The following is a 24557-nucleotide window of genomic DNA, read 5'->3' on the forward strand; positions in this document are numbered from 1 at the left end:
AGGGGCCAGTAACTAGGAAGCGGCCTGTGCCAATCATACCCTACTTCCGGCCTGTGCGTTCCACCTGACTTCCGGTCACTGCATTCCATTCCACACACTGGAATCCTCAGTGTCCGTAGAGATCAGGTAATGGCGTCTTACTATACAGGGGGAGCAGCCTGTGGTGTCCTGTTATTATTACTATACAGGGGGAGCAGCCTGTGGTGTCCTGTTATTATTACTATACAGGGGGAGCAGCCTGTGGTGTCCTGTTATTATTATTATTATTGTACAGGGGGAGCAGCCTGTGGTGTCCTATTATTATTACTATACAGGGGGAGCAGCCTGTGGTGTCCTGTTGTTGTTGTTGTTATTATTATTTTACTGGGGGATCAACCTGTGGTTTCCAGAAATTATTATATAGAGGGAGCAGCCTGTTGTGTCCTTTTATTTCTCTGACGTCCTAGTGGATGCTGGGAACTCCGTAAGGACCATGGGGAATAGCGGCTCCGCAGGAGACTGGGCACAACTAAAGAAAGCTTTAGGACTACCTGGTGTGCACTGGCTCCTCCCCCCATGACCCTCCTCCAAGCCTCAGTTAGATTTTTGTGCCCGACCGAGCAGGGTGCAATCTAGGGGTCTCTCCTGAGCTTCTTAGAAAAAGTTAGTTTTAGGTTTTTTATTTTCAGTGAGACCTGCTGGCAACAGGCTCACTGCATCGAGGGACTAAGGGGAGAAGAAGCGAACTCACCTGCGTGCAGAGTGGATTGGGCTTCTTAGGCTACTGGACACCATTAGCTCCAGAGGGACCGAACACAGGCCCAGCCTCGGAGTCCGGTCCCAGAGCCGCGCCGCCGTCCCCCTTACAGAGCCAGAAGCAAGAAGAGGTCCGGAAAATCGGCTGCAGAAGACATCAGTCTTCACCAAGGTAGCGCACAGCACTGCAGCTGTGCGCCATTGCTCCTCATGCACACCTCACACTCCGGTCACTGAGGGTGCAGGACGCTGGGGGGGGGCGCCCTGAGCAGCAATATAAACACCTTGGCTGGCTAAAATACATCACATATAGCCCCCAGGGCTATATGGATGTATATTAACCCCTGCCAGATTCCTGAAAAAAGCGGGAACAAAGTCCGCCGAGAAGGGGGCGGAGCCTATCTCCTCAGCACACTGGCGCCATTTTTCCTCACAGCTCCGCTGGAAGGACGTCTCCCCTGCAGTCCTGCACTACAGAAAAGGGTAAAACGAGGGGGGGGCACTAGGCGCAGTAATAATATAAACAGCAGCTATAAGGGGGAAAAACACTCTGTATAGTGTTATCCCAATATATATATAGCGCTCTGGTGTGTGCTGGCATACTCTCCCTCTGTCTCCCCAAAGGGCTAGTGGGGTCCTGTCCTCTATCAGAGCATTCCCTGTGTGTGTGCTGTGTGTCGGTACGATTGTGTCGACATGTATGAGGAGGAAAATGATGTGGAGGCGGAGCAATTGCCTGTAATGGAGTTGTCACCCCCTAGGGAGTCGACACCTGAGTGGATGGGCTTATGGAAGAAATTACGTGACAGTGTCAGCTCTTTACAAAAGACGGTTGATGACATGAGACAGCCGGCTACTCAGCTTGTGCCTGTCCAGGCGTCTCAAAGACCATCAGGGGCTCTAAAACGCCCGTTACCTCAGATGGCAGATACAGACGCCGACACGGATACTGACTCCAGTGTCGACGATGAAGAGACGAATGTGACTTCCAGTAGGGCCACACGTTACATGATTGAGGCAATGAAAAATGTTTTACACATTTCTGATAGTACAGGTACCACTAAAAAGGGTATTATGTTTGGTGAGAAAAAACTACCTGTAGTTTTTCCTGCATCTGAGGAATTAAATGAAGTGTGTGATGAAGCGTGGGTTTCCCCCAATAAAAAACTGATAATTCCTAAAAGGTTATTGGCATCATACCCCTTCCCGCCAGAGGATAGGGCACGTTGGGAAACACCCCCTAGGGTGGATAAAGCGCTCACACGTTTGTCTAAACAGGTGGCACTACCGTCTCCTGATACGGCCGCCCTTAAGGAACCTGCTGACAGAAAGCAGGAGAATATCCTAAAATGTATATACACTCACACGGGTGTTATACTGCGAGCAGCAATCGTCTCAGCCTGGATGTGCAGTGCTGGGGTGGCTTGGTCGGATTCCCTGACTGACAATATTGATACCCTGGATAGGGACAGTATATTACTGACTATAGAGCATTTAAAAGATGCGTTTTTATATATGCGTGATGCACAGAGGGATATTTGCCGACTGGCATCAAGAGTAAGTGCGCTGTCCATTTCTGCCAGAAGAGGGTTATGGACGCGGCAGTGGTCAGGTGATGCTGATTCCAAAAGACATATGGAAGTATTGCCTTATAAAGGGGAGGAGTTATTTGGGGTAGGTCTATCAGACCTGGTGGCCACGGCAACTGCTGGGAAATCCACATTTTTACCCCAGGTAGCCTCTCAACATAAGAAGACGCCGTATTATCAGGCGCAGTCCTTTCGGCCCCATAAGGGCAAGCGGGCAAAAGGCTCCTCATTTCTGCCCCGTGGCAGAGGGAGAGGAAAAAGGCTGCAGCAAACAGCCAGTTCCCAGGAACAGAAGCCCTCTCCCGCTTCTGCATGACGCTGGGGCTTTACAAGCGGACTCAGGCACGGTGGGGGCCAGTCTCAAGAATTTCAGCGCGCAGTGGGCTCACTCACAAGTGGACCCCTGGATCCTCCAGGTGGTATCTCAGGGGTACAAATTGGAATTCGAGACGTCTCCCCCTCGCCGTTTCCTAAAGTCTGCTTTACTGACGTCTCCCTCCGACAGGGAGGCGGTATTGGAAGCCATTCACAAGCTGTATTTTCAGCAGGTGATAATCAAGGTACCCCTCCTGCAACAGGGAAAGGGGTATTATTCCACGCGGTTTGTGGTACCGAAGCCGGACGGCTCGGTGAGACCCATTTTAAATCTGAAATCCTTGAACACTTACATACAGAGGTTCAAATTCAAGATGGAGTCACTCAGAGCGGTGATTGCGAACCTGGAAGAAGGGGATTATATGGTGTCTCTGGACATCAAGGATGCTTACCTCCATGTCCCAATTTACCCTTCTCACCAAGGGTACCTCAGGTTTGTGGTACAGAACTGCCACTATCAGTTTCAGACGTTGCCGTTTGGATTGTCCACGGCACCCCGGGTCTTTACCAAAGTAATGGCCGAAATGATGATACTTCTTCGAAGGAAAGGAGTTTTAATTATCCCTTACTTGGACGATCTCCTGATAAGGGCAAGATCCAGGGAACAGTTGGTAGTCGGAGTAGCACTATCTCAAGTAGTGCTGCGGCAGCACGGGTGGATTCTCAATATCCCAAAATCGCAGCTGATCCCGACGACACGTCTTCTATTCCTAAGGATGATCCTGGACACAGTCCAGAAAAAGGTGTTTCTACCGGAGGAGAAAGCCAGGGAGTTATCCGAGCTAGTCAGAAACCTCCTAAAACCAGGCCAAGTCTCAGTGCATCAATGCACAAGGGTCCTGGGAAAAATGGTGGCTTCCTACGAAGCAATCCCATTCGGCAGATTCCATGCAAGAACATTCCAGTGGGACCTGCTGGACAAATGGTCCGGATCGCATCTTCAGATGCATCAGCGGATAAGCCTGTCCCCAAGGACAAGGGTGTCTCTCCTGTGGTGGTTGCAGAGTGCTCATCTTCTAGAGGGCCGCAGATTCGGCATTCAGGACTGGGTCCTGGTGACCACAGATGCCAGCCTGCGAGGCTGGGGAGCAGTCACACAGGGAAGAAATTTCCAGGGCTTGTGGTCAAGCCTGGAGACATCACTTCACATAAATATCCTGGAGTTAAGGGCCATTTACAATGCTCTAAGCCAAGCAAGACCTCTGCTTCAAGGTCAGCCGGTGCTGATCCAGTCGGACAACATCACGGCAGTCGCCCACGTAAACAGATAGGGCGGCACAAGAAGCAGGAGGGCAATGGCAGAAGCTGCAAGGATTCTTCGCTGGGCGGAAAATCATGTGATAGCACTGTCAGCAGTGTTTATTCCGGGAGTGGACAACTTGGAAGCAGACTTCCTCAGCAGACACGACCTCCACCCGGGAGAGTGGGGACTTCACCCAGAAGTCTTCCACATGATTGTAAACCGTTGGGAAAAACCAAAGGTGGACATTATGGCGTCCCGCCTCAACAAAAAACTGGACAGGTATTGCGCCAGGTCAAGGGACCCTCAGGCAATAGCTGTGGACGCTCTGGTAACACCATGGGTGTACCAGTCGGTGTATGTGTTCCCTCCTCTGCCTCTCATACCCAAGGTACTGAGGATTATAAGGCGGAGAGGAGTAAGAACTATACTCGTGGCTCCGGATTGGCCAAGAAGGACTTGGTACCCGGAACTTCAAGAGATGCTCACAGAGGACCCGTGGCCTCTACCTCTAAGAAGGGACCTGCTCCAGCAAGGACCCTGTCTGTTCCAAGACTTACCGCGGCTGCGTTTGACGGCATGGCGGTTGAACGCCGGATCCTGAAGGAAAAAGGCATTCCGGAGGAAGTCATCCCTACCCTGATCAAAGCCAGGAAGGATGTAACCGCACAGCATTATCACCGCATTTGGCGGAAATATGTTGCGTGGTGCGAGGCCAGGAAGGCCCCAACGGAGGAATTTCAACTGGGTCGATTCCTGCATTTCCTGCAAAAAGGAGTGTCTATGGGCCTCAAATTGGGATCCATTAAGGTTCAGATTTCGGCCCTGTCGATTTTCTTCCAGAAAGAACTGGCTTCAGTTCCTGAAGTTCAGACGTTTGTCAAGGGGGTGCTGCATATACAGCCTCCTTTTGTGCCTCCAGTGGCACCTTGGGATCTCAATGTAGTTTTGGGGTTCCTAAAGTCACATTGGTTTGAACCGCTTAAATCTGTGGATTTAAAATATCTCACATGGAAAGTGGTCATGCTGTTGGCCCTGGCTTCGGCCAGGCGCGTGTCAGAATTGGCGGCTTTATCCTGTAAAAGCCCTTATCTGATTTTCCATTCGGACAGGGCGGAATTGAGGACTCGTCCTCAGTTTCTCCCTAAGGTGGTGTCAGCGTTTCACCTGAACCAGCCTATTGTGGTGCCTGCGGCTACTAGGGACTTGGAGGACTCCAAGTTGCTAGACGTTGTCAGGGCCCTGAAAATATATGTTTCCAGGACGGCTGGAGTCAGAAAATCTGACTCGCTGTTTATCCTGTACGCACCCAACAAGCTGGGTGCTCCTGCTTCTAAGCAGACCATAGCTCGCTGGATCTGTAATACAATTCAGCTTGCGCATTCTGTGGCAGGCCTGCCACAGCCAAAATCTGTAAATGCCCACTCCACAAGGAAGGTGGGCTCATCCTGGGCGGCTGCCCGAGGGGTCTCGGCGTTACAACTTTGCCGAGCTGCTACTTGGTCAGGGTCAAATACCTTTGTAAAATTTTACAAATTTGACACTCTGGCTGAGGAGGACCTGGAGTTCTCTCATTCGGTGCTGCAGAGTCATCCGCACTCTCCCGCCCGTTTGGGAGCTTTGGTATAATCCCCATGGTCCTTACGGAGTTCCCAGCATCCACTAGGACGTCAGAGAAAATAAGAATTTACTTACCGATAATTCTATTTCTCGTAGTCCGTAGTGGATGCTGGGCGCCCATCCCAAGTGCGGATTATCTGCAATACTTGTACATAGTTATTGTTAACAATTCGGGTTATTGTTGTTGTGAGCCATCTATCCAGAGGCTCCTCTGTTATCATGCTGTTAACTGGGTTCATATCACAAGTTGTACGGTGTGATTGGTGTGGCTGGTATGAGTCTTACCCGGGATTCAGAATCCTTCCTTATTGTGTACGCTCGTCCGGGCACAGTATCCTAACTGAGGCTTGGAGGAGGGTCATAGGGGGAGGAGCCAGTGCACACCAGGTAGTCCTAAAGCTTTTCTTTTGTGCCCAGTCTCCTGCGGAGCCGCTATTTCCCATGGTCCTTACGGAGTTCCCAGCATGCACTACGGACTACGAGAAATAGAATTATCGGTAAGTAAATTCTTATTTTTCCCTGGGGGTACAGTGTATATGTGCACTGTGCCTCAACCCAAGCTATTTAGAGCCCAATACTCTAATCACCTAAGAAATAAACTACCCCTGTAGTGGTCGCCTATAACATTAGTATGTAATGTAACCAGATAGGACTATGCACATTTACCTATCGTACCTTTCCTTTGTGATTTCAGGCTCTTCCACAGATACGAAGACAGTTCCACAAGTAAGTATACTAGTTTTAATATGTAAGAAGTTATAGGCCACCCTATACAGTTATATCATATAATACTCAAACCATGTACCGTTCTAATAATATACCCCACCTATACATAATAATATACCCCGCCTATACATAATAATATACCCCACCTATACATAATAATATACCCCACCTATGCATAATAATATACCCCACCTATACATAAGGTAATGCATGCAATACATAAAATACGATTCCACAAGAAAGTTGTGGGGCTGTGTTTGAAAAACCACCCAGGTTCTCTTACTATAATCGTGCACGGTTGCGGCCCTTTCGTGTCTGTGTATAAGAAGTACTCTGGGTTATATGGGTATCCACTTGGAGCAATTGTCCTCACGATTGTTGAGCAATCCCTGCTTCACGGCAATGAATAATATGGTTTCCATGGAAGATCTAATTGTAGCGCTCCTAGACAACCTGAAACAAGAAGGTAGTACGTGGAGCTGTCCACTCTGGAATCCCTGATACCCGTGGTCTACTCGTTACATATAGTGGGGTGATGATCTGTGTTACCTGTCCCAGTATAAGCATAGCCCCACTGTAGATTCGTGGGGCTGTCTCCAGAACGTGCAGAAGTCCCGGTTATTGGCACCTGTCTCTGATAGGTGAGGGGTGCTTAAAGTCTCCCTAGTGTATAATTTCCAAGTTTAGGCGACCCTGCGCCCTCTCCGAGCTGCTTTCATCATTATACACCACCGCACTCTATGACTGCTACCCGGCTGGTCATTATCTAATGGATATGGAGTCTCTAGAGGTGATATTTACTGGTACTTTAATAGTTAAAGGATGATAGGGGAGAATGCAGATTAGCAGGATTTATATGGGGGCATCCTGCACTTAAAATGATAGTGTGCCCGGTATGGACCTCCCCCCGACCCCTCCACCAACAACCGGGCTCTTCCTGCGGGTTGGATGGGATGAGGTACACAGCTTTGCCTTGGGGGGGAAGCTGTCTGCTACTGCTGGTCTCCTGGTAGCTGCTGCCCACACTGCGGTCTCCTCCCATGTACTAGCCTGTCCCGCCAGCACTCCGCCTCCCAGCATTCTCCGTGACAACCAGGCATCGGCACAACCCTGCTCGGCGTCCACCTAGGGAAATTAACACAGCGCTTCTCACCCACAGCAGGAGACATCCAATTCCTTTCCCCCACAGGGGCTCTCTCACTCGCAGGGAACCGCCTTCCTGTAAGCTCCCTTGTCTCAGCCGCCAGCCTTTTTCTCTCCCCTTAGTCAGCCCACCAACAAAACCGCCACTACACGCGCCCAGCCACCTCTCTCAGCACACGGGACCTCTGGAAGCTTCTCCATGATCTCCCCCGCACACTGCACGCTTACCAGAGTCCCCTCACCTTCAGCAGGCACAGAATAATAACATGCTTAAACACTATACATTATTGGATCACTAGAAACATCCAAGTTATTATCACATATATGGTATACATCAGTTGGCAGCATCTCTATTACCTTATAGATCTACACATTCATTCATTGATTTGCCCCATCATAGTGTCCCAAGGCCTTCAAATCACTAGAGTACTACAGTAATAATACAGGGACATGACTGGAGAGATGAGGGGGATCTGGGAGCGTCACAATAACGTCACTTATATTTATAGTAATAATACAGGGACATCACTGGAGAGGTGAGGGGACCGGGAGTGTCACAGTGACATCACTTGTATCTATAGTAATAATACAGGGACATGACTGAGGAGATGAGGGGATCTGGGAGCGTCACAATAATGTCACTTATATCTATAGTAATAATACAGGAACATGACTGGGGTCTGAGGTGACTTGGGAGTACAGTGGCACCGGGGGATGTGTCTGGGTGATGACTGGAGAGGTGACTGCTGGGAATGGGGCATTATACAGTAACACCAGGGGATGTGTCTGGGTGATGACTGGAGAGGTGACTGCTGGGAATGGGGCATTATACAGTAACACCAGGGGATGTGTCTGGGTGATGACTGGAGAGGTGACTGCTGGGAATGGGACATTATACAGTAACACCAGGGGATGTGTCTGGGTGATGACTGGAGAGGTGACTGCTGGGAATGGGACATTATACAGTAACACCAGGGGATGTGTCTGGGTGATGACTGGAGAGGTGATTGCTGGGAATGGGGCTTTATACAGTAACACCAGGGGATGTGTCTGGATGATGACTGGAGAGGTGACTGCTGGGAATGGGGCATTCTACAGTAACACCGGGGGATGTGTCTGGGTGATGACTGGAGAGGTGACTGCTGGGAATGGGACATTATACAGTAACACCAGGGGATGTGTCTGGGTGGTGACTGGAGAGGTGACTGCCGGGAATGGGGCATTATACAGTAACACCAGGGGATGTGTCTGGGTGATGACTGTATCACTGTGTGTGTCAGGTGTCTATAAGGTGTCAGGATGTCACTGTCTATGTCTCCATGCAGAAGAGGGAGTATATAGAGGAACACAGGGGTCTGTACAAGGACGTGATGATGGAGAATCACCGGCCCCTCACATCACTGGGTAAGAGGAGACTGTTATGTATTGTACAGGGGAGAGCAGGTATGGGGGCTCCTATATACACACATCATCTGATAATCACATATATACACTGTACTCGGTCACTGTGTGTCTCCTACAGATGGACCCAGTAACAGAGATACCCCAGAGAGATGTCCCCGTCCTCTGTATTCCCAGGATTGTACAGAGGAAAATCACTGGACCCCACAGGAGGATCAGGTAGGTGGGATTTAGGGTCTCCCCAATATACCAAAGTGACCGTCACTATATGATCTGTAGAGGAGCTGTGTGTCTTATACACTGATATTATACTATTTCACCTCAATTTAATCAAACAGTATGCAAATGCCAATGTATTTTTTGGGTTATTTAGGTAGAACGTCTTTCTCGTATAAAGGCAGAAGATATGGAGGAAGAAGAAGAGACGTATGTGACTGATATAAAGGCAGAAGATATAGAGGGAGAAGAAGAGACGTATGTGACTGTTGTAAAGGTAGAAGATCTAGAGGGAGAAGAAGAGACGTGTGTGACTGATATAAAGGCAGAAGATATAGAGGGAGAAGAAGAGACGTATGTGAGTGATATAAAAGCAGAAGATACAGAGGAAGAAGAAGAGACGTATGTGACTGATATAAAGGCTGAAGATATAGAGGGAGAAGAAGAGACGTATGTGACTGATATGAAGGCAGAAGATACAGGGGGAGAAGAAGAGATGTATGTGACGGGTGATCAGCAGTGTAAAGAGGAGGAGATCCCTACAGATATCAGCACAGGTGAGTAATAAACACTTATTACAGAAAAGAATCACATATTCTCCTTGCTCAGTCACTACAGCAATCTCTTATCCTACACCCTTCTCTGTCAGTACAGACTAATGAGGGAAATGTATTTGCCCAGTAGGGGAGTGAGGAGCCATCAGCCCCTATCATACTCCTGCTCTCCCCCTCACATCATGTCACTGTGTGTTACCAGCCCAGAGATCTGACCAGTCTCCTCCCCACTCTCTCTGGTGTATCTCATACATCAGGAGCCATCAGCCCCTATTATACTCCTGCTCTCCTCCTCACATCATGTCACTGTGTGTTACCAGCCCAGAGATCTGACCACTCTCCTCCCCACACTCTCTGGTGTATCTCATACATCAGGAGCCATCAGCCCCTATTATACTCCTGCTCTCCCCCTCACATCATGTCACTGTGTTACCAGCCCAGAGATCTGACCAGTCTCCTCCCCACACTCTCTGGTGTATCTCATACATCAGGAGCCATCAGTCCCTATTATACTCCTGCTCTCCCCTCACATCATGTCACTGTGTGTTACCAGCCCAGAGATCTGGCCAGTCTCCTCCCCACACTCTCTGGTGTATCTCATACATCAGGAGCCATCAGCCCCTATTATACTCCTGCTCTCCCCCTCACATCATGTCACTGTGTGTTACCAGACCAGAGATCTGACCAGTCTCCTCCCCACACTCTCTGGTGTATCTCATACATCAGGAGCCATCAGCCCCTATTATACTCCTGCTCTCCCCCTCACATCATGTCACTGTGTGTTACCAGACCAGAGATCTGACCAGTCTCCTCCCCACACTCTCTGGTGTATCTCATACATCAGGAGCCATCAGCCCCTATTATACTCCTGCTCTCCCCCTCACATCATGTCACTGTGTGTTACCAGCCCAGTTGGTTACCGGTCTCTTCAGGTGTCATAAAAACCATGATGACAGACATGTCATCCCAGCTCACTGCTAATGATGAAAAGACACAACAACTGCAGCAGGCTGTAGCAGACCTAGCTGCAAGGTCAGATAATAAACAGCCCCCCTTCCTAGTTCAGGGCCACATAAGCGTGGGCTGCCTTATTGACTCTCAGAATCTGAGGACGAGGTACAGGAGGAGGGGGAGGAATGGGATCCTATTACAGAGGATTTACCTTCTGCACAGGGTATTTAGCCCCTTATACTTGCTATCCGGGATGTGTTAAAAGTCCCTTTGGAAGACATTGCCGTACAGCAGTCATTTCTCTTACGTCCTAGAGGATGCTAGGTTTCCATTTAGTACCATGGGGTATAGACGGGTCCACTAGGAGCCAAGGGCACTTTAAGAAATTAATAGTGTGGGCTGGCTCCTCCCTCTATGCCCCTCCTACCAGACTCAGTTTAGAAAATGTGCCCGGAGGAGCTGGTCACAGATAGGAGAGCTCCTGAGGAGTTTTTCTGTCTTATTATTTTGCAGGCAGGCTGGGTGGCACCAGCATGCCTGCTTCATGGGACTTAGGGGGGAGAACGGACCAACTTCCTGATGCGTTAATGGTCCCGTTACTCCGCTGACCGGACACTGAGCTCCTGAGGGTCCTACTCGCAATCCCCGCGGCGAGCGTACAGACCCGCAGCATGCTGACACCCCTAACAGAGCCAGAAGTAAGAAGAGTGGTGAGTATAATGCTGGTGTCCCGGCTAGTGGGTCACCAGCGCAGATGGCAGCACATGGGTAGGAGCGCAGCGCTGCAAGGCTGTGGCTCCAGGCTTTCAGTACATGTGAACAGTGATAGCACTGACGGGCGAGCTGATAGTCACAATACCCAGGACACTGGCAGATATAGCCTTACAGGGGTCTTACTCATCGTGTAAGCACATAAAAAGTACCTCGGGCCAGTATAAAATGCGGGAAGACCGTGCGCCATTAAGGAGGCGGGGCCTTCACCATGAGCGGATCCAGCAGCTCACCAGCGCCATTTTCTCTCTGCAGCTCACACAGAAAACGCTGGCAGGGAAGCGCTGCCCCTCCACATCAACTCCAGACTACCTCGGCGGTACCAGGGGGTTATAGAGGGGGGGGGGGGGGCAGCAGTTATATCCTTACTAATACCCTACTAAGGGTATTTAGTCTGCGCCTGGCTAAGTTATTTGTTAGCTAAAGGGGCGCTGTGTGGCTGGTTTCCTCATTACTCTGTGACTCTCTAAAGGGCTCTGTGTGGAATTGTGCTTACTGCATATTCTCGTGTGTGTGTGTGTGTGTGTGTGTGTGTGTGTGTGTGTGTGTGTGTGTACCTCACATCAAAATGTCCTACTAAGGGTATTTAGTCTGCGCCTGGCTAAGTTATTTGTTAGCTAAAGGGGCGCTGTGTGGCTGGTTTCCTCATTACTCTGTGACTCTCTAAAGGGCTCTGTGTGGAATTGTGCTTACTGCATATTCTCGTGTGTGTGTGTGTGTGTGTGTGTGTGTGTGTGTGTGTGTGTGTACCTCACATCAAAATGTCCAAGGAGTGTGTTTCCTGCACAGCAGAATGTTTTTCCTCCCCAGGGGGATCACTACAGTGTACTCAGGACAGTACACATTCTCAGGCTACTGGGTCTGAACCGCCTTGGTTGGACTCCATAAGGGGGATGATTACTAATATTTCTAATAAACTCTCCCATACTGAGAAGGAGACGCAGTATTTGAGAAAGTCTATGGAGAACCTGATGAATAAAGAGTCAGCTCCCACACCTGCGCCTCTAACCCCTCCCATTTATCCACAGAAGCGTACACTGGCCCAGATATTGCAGGCTGACACTGATGACGATGCCTGAGATACAGGGGTCAGTGAGGTGGATCTGGAGGGGGGGGTGCAGCTCTTGCTCAAGGGGTGCAGGCTCTGATAGAGGCCATTAGGGATGTACTGCAGATCTCAGAAAAAGTAACAGTAGAAGAGGAAGAATCTTATTTTAATGTAAAAAAGATCCTCGGTTACTTTCCCTGCGTCAGAAGAGTTACGTTCTCTTTTTGCAGAAACTTGGGTAAATCCAGAGAAAACGTTTCAAATCCCTAAAAGATTGCTCACCTCATTTCCTTTCCCTCAGGATGATAGGAAGAAATGGGAAAAGCCACCGATAGTGGACGCCTCTTTATCTAGATTGTCACGTAAAATTATTTTACCTGTCCCAGGCTAAGCCTCCTTAAAGGATACGACTGACCGCGGAATTGAGACCACACTCAAATCTCTGTACACAGCTGCTGGGGTGGCAAAATGGTCAGGTGACCTAATTGATGATTTAGGTTCTCTGCATAGGAGTGACATTACTCTTGCATCACATTCAGGACTCTGCAAATGTTATGGTGAAGGCCATGAAGGAAATTGGCCTGCTCAACGCACGTGTCAGTGTCCGCACGCAGAGGCTTATGGCTACGCTAATAGACTGCGGATTCCAGGAGAAGCGTGGAGAGCCTGCCCTTCACAGGTGAGGCCTTGTTTGGAGATGGACTGGATACGTGGATATTCAAGGCGACTGCGGGTAGGTCGACACATCTTCTTTCCGCAGCAACCCTAGCTAGAAAATCATATTCTGCCCCTACGTTGCAGTCCTTTCGGGCAGCAAAATTTAAAAACAGATCCAAAGGTTCCTCCACTGCCTTTAGAGGTGGTCGAGGAAAATCCAGAAAACCTGCAACTACAGGTTCTCAAGAACAGAGCTCAGGTTCTGCTTCCTGAAAGTCTTCAGCATGACGGTGGACCACACTGCCTGGAGAACAGGCAGGTTGGAGAACGTTTAAAGGATTTCAGTCATATCTGGGCAACATCATGCTTAAGTCTCTGGGTCAAATATCTTATTGCCCAGGGATACAGACTGGAGTTTCAAGAACTCCCACCTCACAGATTCCTCAAATCAGGATTACAAGCTCTCAGGAAGCAAGTACAATCCTGCAACAGGCAATTCAAAAGTTGGTTCAGACACAGTTCATTGTCCCAGTTCCACCTCAGCTATAGAACAAGGGTTATTTCTCTTACGTCCTAGAGGATGCTGGGGACTCCGTAAGGACCATAGGGTTTAGACGGGCTCCGCAGGCGAAAGGGCACCTAAAAGAACTTTGACTATGGGTGTGCACTGGCTCCTCCCTCTATGCCCCTCCTCCAGACCTCGGTTAGATTCTGTGCCTAGAGGAGAAAGGGTACAATGCAGAGAGCTCTCCAGAGTTTTCTGTTTTGAAGAATTTTGTTAGGTTTTTTATTTTCAGGGAGTCCTGTTGGCAACAGGCTCCCTGCATCGTGGGACTGAGGAGAGAGAAGCAGAGCTGGCTTTACGGTTGGGCTCTGTTTCTAGGCTACTGGACACCATTAGCTCCAGAGGGAGTCGGAACACAGGTCTCACCTGGGGTTCGTCCCGGAGCCGCGCCGCCATCCTCCTCACAGATGCCGAAGATAGAAGCCGGGTGAGTATGAGAAGGCAGAAGACATCGGGCGGCAGAAGACATCAGATCTTCATGAGGTAAGACATTGCTCCCAGTCACACACACACAAGCAGGCACTGAAGGGTGCAGGGCGCAGGGGGGGCGCCCTGGGCAGCAAGTTTCCTCATTTTTTGGCAATATAAAGCAGGATTAGGCTGTGGGACAGTAAATTCTAAAATCCCCCGCCATTTTTTATATAGAATTACTGGGACCGAAGCCCGCCGTCGGGTGGGCGGGGCTTGATCCTCAGCACTAACCAGCGCCATTTTCTCCACAGAAACTGCATGAGATACGCTGGCTCCCTGATCTCTCCCCTGCTGAACTTCACAGGCTGGAAAAGAGAGGAGGGGGCACTTTGGCGACGCAGTGAGTGGGAATTAAGGTTATATATATAAAAAGCGCTATCTGGTCATATATATTCCAGTGTTTTTAAGCGCTGGTGTGTGCTGGCATACTCTCTCTCTGTCTCTCCTAAGGGCCTGATTGGGGTTTTGTCCCCTTATAGGTTAATCCCTGTGTGTGGGGGGTGTCGGTACGTGTGTGTCGACATGTCTGAGGCAGAAGACTTCTCCAAGAAGGAGGTGGAGCAAATGAGTGGTGTGTCCCTGTCGGTTGTGCTGACTCAGAAATGGATGGACATGTGGCATATGTTGAATGCAAGTGTGGCATCTTTACATAAAAGGCTTGATAAGGCTGAATTAGGGGGGACAATCTTCGGATTGGACCGACTCACAGGGCCCGTTGGGGTCTCAAAAGCGTCCCTTAACACAAGACACTACTACCGACACGGATTCTGATTCCAGTGTTGACTATGACGAAGTAAAATTGCACCCTAGGGTGACTAAAACCATTCAGTGTATGATTGTGGCAATAAGGGATGTCTTGCATATTGAGGATGAACCTTCGGTCCCCGACACAAGGGTACACATGTTTAAGGGAAAGAAACAGATTATTAATTTTCCCACATCTCATGAATTAAATGATTTCTTTGGGAAAGCTTGGGAGACTCGGGAAAAGAGACCGCAGATCCCCAAAAGAATTTATATGGCATACCCCTTCCTAAACAGGACAGGGAGATTTGGGAATCACCCCCCACTGTGGACAAGGCCCTGACGCGCTTGTCCAAGAAAGTGGCGCTATCGTCTCCTGACACATCGGCCCTTAAGGACCCTGCAGATCGCAGGCAAGAAACTACCTTAAAGTGTATTTATTCTCATACGGGTGCTGTGCCAAGACCGACAATTGCGTCGGCTTGGGTGTGTAGCGCAATTGCAGCTTGGACAGATGAGCTGACAGATCACTTTGATAATATGGATAAGGATACTATATTCTTAACGCTAGCCCATATAAAAGAAACAGTCTTATTTATGAGGGATGCTCAAAGGGACATTGGATTGCTAGCTTCTAGGGCCAATGCCATGTCTATCTCTGCGAGAAGATCCTTATGGACTCGCCAATGGACGGGTGATGCAGATTCCAAAAAACATATGGAAGTACTACCCTATAAGGGAGATGTATTGTTTGGGGATGGGCTGACGGACCTGGTTTCCACAGCTACAGCAGATAAATCAAATTTTTTACCATATATTTCCCAACAGCAAAAGAAAGTACAACCCTATCAGATGCAGTCCTTTCGGTCGCACAAGTCCAGAAGAGGTCGGGGATCCTCTTTCCTTGCCAGAGGTAAGGGTAGAGGCAAAAGAGCACCTGCTTCGGCAGCTGCCCAGGAACAAAAGTCCTTCCCGGCTGCTCCAAAACCCACAGCATGACGCTGGGGCTCTCCTGAGGGAGTCCGCACCGGTGGGGGCACGTCTTCGACTTTTCAGTCAGGCATGGGTCAGATCAGACCAGAATCCCTGGGTGTTGGAAATAGTTTCCCAGGGTTACAAACTGGAATTCGAGGAGGTGCCCCCGCGCCGATTTTTCAAATCGACCCTACCTACTTCCACATCGGAACGGGATGTAGTGTTAGCTGCAATTCAAACGCTGTGTATACAGCAAGTGATAATCAAGGTTCCCCTGCACCAGCAGGGAAGAGGTTACTACTCAACCCTATTTGTGGTCCCGAAACCGGACGGTTCAGTCAAACCTATTTTGAATCTGAAATCCCGAAACCTGTACATAAAAAGATTCAAATTCAAAATGGAATCACTCAGAGCGATAATAGCAAACATGGAGGAGGGGGAGTTTATGGTGTCTCTGGACATAAAGGATGCGTACCTTCATGTCCCCATATATGCCCCCCATCAGGAATACCTGAGATTCGCTGTACAGGATTGTCATTACCAATTTCAGACGTTGCCGTTTGGACTTTCCACGGCCCCGAGGATTTTCACCAAGATAATGGAGGAAATGATGGTGGTCCTGCGCAAGCATGGAGTCACAATTATCCCATACTTGGACGATCTCCTAATAAAAGCGAGATCAAGGGACAAATTGCTGAGCAGTGTGGCGCTCTCTCTGAGAGTGCTCCCAGCAACACGGTTGGATCCTAAATCTACCGAAGTCACAGTTGATTCCGACAACTCGACTACCGTTCCTAGGTGTGATACTGGATACGGAACAAATGAAGGTCTTCCTTCCAATGGAGAAAGCCCAGGACATCCAGAACATGGTCAGAGACCTGCTGAAACCGAAAAGGGTATCTGTTCACCAGTGCACTCGAGTTCTGGGAAAAATGGTGGCGGCCAATGAGGCCATTCCATTCGGAAGGTTCCATGCAAGGACTTTTCAATGGGACCTTCTGGACAAGTGGTCCGGGTCTCATCTACACTTACATCGAAAAATTATTCTGTCACCAGGGGCCAGGGTGTCTCTCCTGTGGTGGTTGCAAAGTGCTCACCTACTAGAGGGTCGCAGATTCGGAATTCAGGATTGGATCCTGGTTACCACGGACGCGAGCCTCCGAGGATGGGGAGCAGTCACACAAGGAAGAAATTTTCAGGGACTTTGGTCAGACCAGGAGTCATGTCTACACATCAATGTGTTGGAACTCAGGGCCATATACAACGGCCTTCGACAAGCGGAGAGTCTTCTTCAAAATCTACCGGTTCTGATTCAGTCAGACAATGCCACAGCAGTGGCTCATGTGAACTGCCAAGGCGGGACAAGAAGCAGAGTCGCGATGGCGGAAGCCACCAGGATTCTTCGCTGGGCGGAAAATCACGTGAGCGCTCTGTCGGCTGTCTTCATTCCGGGAGTGGACAACTGGGAAGCAGACACGATCTCCATCCAGGAGAGTGGGGACTTCATCAAGAAGTCTTTGCAGACATAATACGTCTTTGGGGAACTCCTCAAATAGACATGATGGCGTCACGCCTCAACAAAAAAACTTCGGAGGTATTGTGCCAGATCTCGGGACCCTCAGGCAGTAGCAGTAGACGCTCTGATAACACCGTGGGTGTTCAAATTGGTCTACGTGTTTCCTCCTCTTCCTCTCATCACAAAAGTGTTGAGGATCATAAGACAAAGAAGAGTACAGACTGGCCTCGAAGGGCCTGGTACTCAGATCTACAAGAGATGCTCACAGGAGATCCCTGGCCTCTTCCGCTGAGGGAAGACCTGTTGCAACAGGGGCCCTGTCTATTTCAAGACTTACCGCGGTTACGTTTGACGGCATGGCGGTTGAACCCCGAATCCTAGCAAAAAAGGGGATTCCGGAAGAGGTCATCCTTACTTTAATAAAGGAGGTGACGGTAAAACATTATCACCGTATCTGGCAAAAGTATGTGTCTTGGTGTGAGACCAAGAATGCACCTACGGAAGATTTTCATCTGGGTCATTTTCTCCACATTCTACAAACAGGAGTGGATATGGGCCTGAAATTAGGCTCTGTTAAGGTTCAGATTTCGGCCCTCTCGATTTTCTTTCAGAAGGAATTGGCTTCTCTTCCAGAAGTCCAGACGTTTGTAAAGGGAGTGCTTCACATCCAGCCCCCTTTTGTGCCTCCACCATAGGATCTCAACGTAGTGTTGCAGTTCCTAAAATCACACTGGTTTGAACCGCTAAACAAGGTTGAGTTGAAATTTCTTACTTGGAAGGTGGACATGTTGTTGGCCTTGGCATCAGCAAGGCGAGTATCAGAATTGGCGGCTTTGTCACACAAAAGCCCCTACTTGATTTTTCATGTGGATCGAGCTGAATTGAGGACACGACCGCAAGTTTTGCCTAAGGTGGTTTTTTCATTCCATGTGAATCAACCTATTGTGGTGCCTGTGGCTACAAGTGACCTGGAGGATTCCAGATCCCTGGACGTAGTCAGGGCCTTAAAGATTTATGTAGCCAGGGCGGTTAGTATTAGGAAAACAGAGGCCCTGTTTGTCCTGTATGTGGCCAATAAGATTGGCGCACCTGCTTCGAAGCAGACTATTGCTCGCTGGATCTGTAATACGATTCAGCAGGCTCACTCTATGGCTGGATTGCCGGTTCCAAATTCGGTTAAGGCCCATTCCACTAGGAAGGTGAGCTCTTCTTGGGCGGCTGCCCGAGGTGTCTCGGCATTACAACTTTGCCGAGCGGCGACTTGGTCGGGGTCAAACACTTTTGCTAAATTCTACAAGTTTGATAGCCTGGCTGATGAGGACCTAGCGTTTGCTCAGTCGGTGCTGTAGAGTCATACGCACTCTCCTGCCCGATTGGATGCTTTGGTATAAACCCCATGGTCCTTACGGAGTCCCTCTAGGATGTAAGAGAAAATAAGATTTTAAACCTACCGGTAAATCTATTTCTTGTCAAAGTCGAAAAATATTGTGATTCACAATGCCTTGTACTAACCCCAATGCACATGCCCGCTGCTCGTGCACCCACTCCCCCGTGCGTACGCATCCCCTCAGGTTGCGTAGGGGACGCTCCTACATCTCCTGCGCATTGAGATGTGTATTTACTGCGGAGTTTGTGAGCGTCTAGCGAGCGACTCGATCGCTACATATTTAACCAATATAGGGGTATATGCAATTGCGGTCGAATTCCCGAAATTGTCGAATTTCGGGTCATTTTCGACCAAAAAAAAAAAATCGCCTATGCAATTCAGTGCTTTCCGACCAAAAAACAGACTTTCAAAATTCGACTTTTTGAAATTCGAATTTTTGCAAATTCGACTTTTCTGCAATGATACAAGTGCTGCAATTCGACCAAAGCATATTCAATTCAAGTTTGGAAATTCGACAGCAGTGCTTTTAGACAGCAAATTCGTCATTTTCAATCCGCCACACTGTGGAGGGTGAAAACAAATAAAAAAATTTTAAACATGTATTTTTTTGTGGTTTTTTTTTTTTGGGAATAGCAGATCTATTTATATTAGAAGGGATTAGGTACTTTTTTTTTTTTGGGAGGCACAAATATTATTTATATATTTTTTAAATTTTTTTTTTTTTTTTTTTTAATGCTGGAACGGTAAAATCATAAAAAAAAATTGCGTGGGGTCCCCCCTCCAAAGCATAACCAGCCTCGGGCTCTTCGAGCTGGTCCTGGTTCTAAAAATGCGGGGGAAAAATTGACAGGGGATCCCCCGTATTTTTAAAACCAGCACTGGGCTCTGCGCCTGGTGCTGGTGCCAAAAATACGGGGGACAAAAAGAGTAGGGGTCCCCCGTATTTTTAACACCAGCATCGGGCTCCACTAGCTGGACAGATAATGCCACAGCCGGGGGTCACTTTTATGCCGTGCCCTGCGGCCGTGGCATTAAATATCCAACTAGTCACCCCTGGCCGGGGTACCCTGGGGGAGTGGGGACCCCTTCAATCAAGGGGTCCCCCCCCCCCAGCCACCCAAGGGCCAGGGGTGAAGCCCGATGCTGTCCCCCCCCCCATCCAATGGGCTGCGGATGGGGGGGCTGATAGCCTTTTGTGATAATAAAAAGATATTGTTTTTTCCAGTAGTACTACAAGTCCCAGCAAGCCTCCCCCGCAAGCTGGTACTTGGAGAACCACAAGTACCAGCATGCGGGAGAAAAGCGGGCCCGCTGGTACCTGTAGTACTACTGGGAAAAAAATACCCAAATAAAAACAGGAGACACACACCGTCGACAGTAAAACTTCATTTCATACGTCGACACACACATACTTACCTATGTTCACACGCCGACATCGGTCCTCTTCTCCATGTAGAATCCACGGATACCTGAAAAGAAAAGTACAATATACTCACCTCAGCCAAGGTCCAGAGATACATCCACGTACTTGGCAAAAAAACAAACCGCAAATACCCGACCACCGGACTGAAAGGGGTTCCATGCTGACACATGGGACACCTTTCCACGAATGAGACCTGTCAGTGACAGCTGTCACACAAAGGTCTCTAAGCCAATCAGGAAGCGCAACTTCGTTGCGCTCACCTGATTGGCTGTGCGCTGTCTGAATTCAGACAGCGCATCGCACAGCCCCGTCCATTATATTCAATGGTGGGAACTTAGCGGCTAGCGGTGAGGTCACCCGCCGGTCAGCGGCTGACCGGCGGGTGACTCCACCGCTACCCGCAAAGTTCCCACCATTGAAAGTAATGGAGCGGCTTTGCGATGCGCTGTCACAGTACAGACAGCGCACAGCCAATCAGGTGAGCTCCACGGAAGTAGCGCTTCCTGATTGGCTGAAGGGACTTCAGTGACAGGAGTCACGTGATGTCCCGGCATTCGGGAGAAAGGGGTCTGATGTGAAAGCATTGGACCCCTTTCAGTCCGGTATGGAGCGGGTATTTGCGTTTTTTTTTTTTTACAAGTACGTGGATTTATCTCTCTGGACGTGGATTTATCTCTGGACGCTGGAAGGTGAGTATAATTTTTTCACAGGTACCCTCGGATCGTCGGAGACCGTGGCAGTCGGCGTGTCAACATAGGTAAGTATGTGTGTGTCGGCAGTGTGTAATAAAGTTTTACTATCAAGGTGTCTGTGTCCTGTTTTTATTTGGGTATTTTTTTCCCAGTAGTACTACAGGTACCAGCGGGCCCGTTTTTCACCCGCATGCTGGTACTTGTGGTTCTCCAAGTACCAGCTTGCGGGGGAGGCTTGCTGGGACTTGTAGTACTACTGGAAAAAACAATATCTTTTTATTATCACAAAAGGCTATCAGCCCCCCCATCCGCAGCCCATTGGATGGGGGGGGACAGCCTCGGGCTTCACCCCTGGCCCTTGGGTGGCTGGGGGGGGGGGGACCCCTTGATTAAAGGGGTCCCCACTCCCCCAGGGTACCCCGGCCAGGGGTGACTAGTTGGATATTTGATGCCACGGCCGCAGGGCACGGCATAAAAGTGACCCCCGGCTGTGGCATTATCTGTCCAGCTAGTGGAGCCCGATGCTGGTGTTAAAAATACGGGGGACCCCTACTCTTTTTGTCCCCCGTATTTTTGGCACCAGCACCAGGCGCAGAGCCCGGTGCTGGTTTTAAAAATACGGGGGATCCCTGGCCAATTTTTCCCCGAATTTTTAGAACCAGGACCAGCTCGATGAGCCCGAGGCTGGTTATGCTTTGGAGGGGGGACCCCACACCATTTTTTTTTCCGGGTTTTTCCCGGTTTTTACCGTTTTTTTAAAATCGCGGCAAAATCCGCCAAATCGGCCGATTTTCGCCCGCGATTCTGGCGAATCCGTTTTTCATTGAATATGGTGAATTCCGGCAGGCACCTGCCGGAATTCACCTGGCGAATTGAGTCGGAAAAAAAAACGGCGAAAAATTGCCGCGATTCGCCGTGAATTGCATATACCCCATAGTGTGTTTTGTAGATAATATTCCCCTAAATAATGTCTGCGAGTATGTATAGTGTAAATGCTTCGTGGACATGGGGATTCCTCTTTGCATAATACGAAGGGTCAGACAAAGGTTGAACGATGGTGTTTAGTATCAATCTGCAGAGTATTTTATTAGAAACATTCCGGTGTTGGTTAGGAAGAGATTGTTTGCTCCTGCGTATAGTTATGTATAAAAGTAGTTTACAGACATTTACTGTATTTGCAGTTCATTATCCATGCGGTGGGAATCCTGAGGATACCTCCCACCTGAGCAGTTTGAAATAGTCACAGCCCACCTGTTCGAATCCACCTATGACCTTTTGTTATAATGCAGAGACACATTCCTGTGTCCAATGGACAATGAGATTGTAGGGACCATTGTATTGTGCTGTAGGGTGTGTATATAAAGGCCACTGTTCCCTGACCGGCCAGTACTCTCTCTCATCAACGATCATCTGCTTGATATCGGAGGTTTGGATCCGGGTTGCGCATGCGAGTATTCCCACGTATGGTATGTTCTCTGTAGCCACTTTGTTACCTTTTGTGTATGCCATTCATTCTCACTCTGTGTACTTGTGTTTACGATCGTTCGCTATTGTTTATATTTGTTTCATGTTATTCTGTTTAGTTATTAATGTTAGGTCTGTAGTGTATAAGCTGTAACTGTTTTTCTCTGACGTCCTAGTGGATGCTGGGAACTCCGAAAGGACCATGGGGAATAGCGGCTCCGCAGGAGACTGGGCACAATTAAAAGAAAGCTTTTAGACTACCTGGTGTGCACTGGCTTCTCCCACTATGACCCTCCTCCAAGCCTCAGTTAGATTTTTGTGCCCGGCCGAGCTGGATGCACACTAGGGGCTCTCCTGAGCTCCTAGAAAGAAAGTATATTTTAGGTTTTTTATTTTACAGTGAGACCTGCTGGCAACAGGCTCACTGCAACGAGGGATTAAGGGGAGAAGAAGCGAACCTACCTGCTTGCAGCTAGCTTGGGCTTCTTAGGCTACTGGACACCATTAGCTCCAGAGGGATCGACCGCAGGACCCTTCCTTGATGTTCGGTCCCGGAGCCGCGCCGCCGTCCCCCTTACAGAGCCAGAAGCAAGAAGAGGTCCGGAAAATCAGCGGCAGAAGACTTCAGTCTTCACCAAGGTAGCCAAAGTAGCCATTGCTCCTCATGCACACCTCACACTCCGGTCACTGTGGGTGCAGGGTGCTGGGGGGGGGCGACCTGAGCAGCAATAAAAACACCTTGGATGGCTAAATAATCACAATATATAGCCCCAGAGGCTATATATGTGATAATTACCCCTGCCAGAATCCATAAAAAAGCGGGAGAAAAGTCAGCCGAAAAAGGGGCGGAGCTATCTCCCCCAGCACACTGGCGCCATTTATCCCTCACAGCTCCGCTGGAAGGAAGCTCCCTGGCTCTCCCCTGCAGTCTGCACTACAGAAGGGTAAAAAAGAGAGGGGGGGGGCACTAAATTTAGGCGCAGTATAAAGATTATAGCAGCTATAGGGGATATAATTCAGTTAGTCCCTGTATTATATAGCGCTCTGGTGTGTGCTGGCATACTCTCTCTCTCTGTCTCCCCAAAGGGCTTTGTGGGGTCCTGTCCTCTGTTAGACCATTCCCTGTGTGTGTGCGGTGTGTCGGTACGGCTGTGTCGACATGTTTGATGAGGAACATTATGTGGAGGCGGAGCAGTTGCCTATAAATGTGATGTCACCCCCTGCGGGGCAGACACCTGAGTGGATGGACTTATGGAAGTAATTACGTGCAAGTGTAGACTCCTTACATAAAAAATTTGACGACATGCCAAATGCGGGACAGCCAGCTTCTCAGCTCGTGCCTGCCCAGGCGTCTCAAAGGCCATCAGGGGCTCTAAAGCGCCCGCTACCTCAGATGGCAGACACAGATGTCGACACGGATACTGATACCAGTGTCGACAATGAAGAGTCAAATTTAATGTCCACTAGGGCCATTCGTTGCATGATTGAGGCAATGAAAGAGGTATTACACATTTCTGATATAAACCCAGGTACCACAAAAAAGGGTATTATGTTTGGGGAGAAAAAACTACCAATAGTTTTTCCCCCATCTGAAGAATTAAATGAAGTGTAAAGAAGCGTGGGCTTCCCCCGATAAAAAATTGGTAATTTCTAAAAAGTTACTAATGGCGTACCCTTTCCCGCCAGAGGATAGGTCACGTTGGGAAACACCCCCTAGGGTGGATAAAGCGCTCACACGTTTGTCAAAAAAGATGGCACTACCATCTCCGGATACGGCCACCCTGAAGGAGCCTGCTGATAGAAAGCAGGAGGCGATCCTGAAGTCTGTATATACACACTCAGGCATTATACTTAGACCAGCTATTGCTTCGGCATGGATGTGCAGCGCTTCAGCTGCGTGGTCAGATTCCCTGTCGGAAAATATTGACACCCTAGACAGGGACACTATTCTGCTAACCATAGAGCATATAAAAGACTTAGTCTTATACATGAGAGATGCACAGAGGGAGATCTGCCGGCTGGCATCTAAGATAAGTGCATTGTGCATTGTCCATTTCTGCTAGGAGAGGCTTATGGACTCGGCAGTGGACAGGGGATGCAGATTCGAAAAGGCACATGGAAGTTTTTCCTTATAAGGGTGAGGAGTTATTCGGGGATGGTCTCTCGGACCTCGTTTCCACAGCAACAGCTGGGAAGTCAGCTTTTTTGCCCCATGTTCCCTCACAGCCTAAGAAAGCGCCGTATTATCAGGTACAGTCCTTTCGACCCCAGAAAAACAGGCGGGGAAAAGGCGG

At 49.1% G+C, this 24557-nt stretch overlaps 1 long non-coding RNA gene and 1 pseudogene across 1 annotated transcript; both read left to right on the top strand.

The window, feature by feature from the left end:
* The window catches only part of LOC134984421 (zinc finger protein 585A-like), a 146590-nt pseudogene that overhangs the window by 104678 nt on the left and 17355 nt on the right, over nt 1-24557 (top strand).
* Nucleotides 39-8832, top strand: LOC134984422 (uncharacterized). The gene is made up of 3 exons (XR_010191747.1): nt 39-126; nt 6254-6285; nt 8754-8832. It is a non-coding gene; the product is annotated as an uncharacterized LOC134984422 (long non-coding RNA).

This window comes from Pseudophryne corroboree, assembly GCF_028390025.1.
Source record: "Pseudophryne corroboree isolate aPseCor3 chromosome 3 unlocalized genomic scaffold, aPseCor3.hap2 SUPER_3_unloc_52, whole genome shotgun sequence".
Lineage (NCBI taxonomy): Eukaryota > Metazoa > Chordata > Amphibia > Anura > Myobatrachidae > Pseudophryne > Pseudophryne corroboree.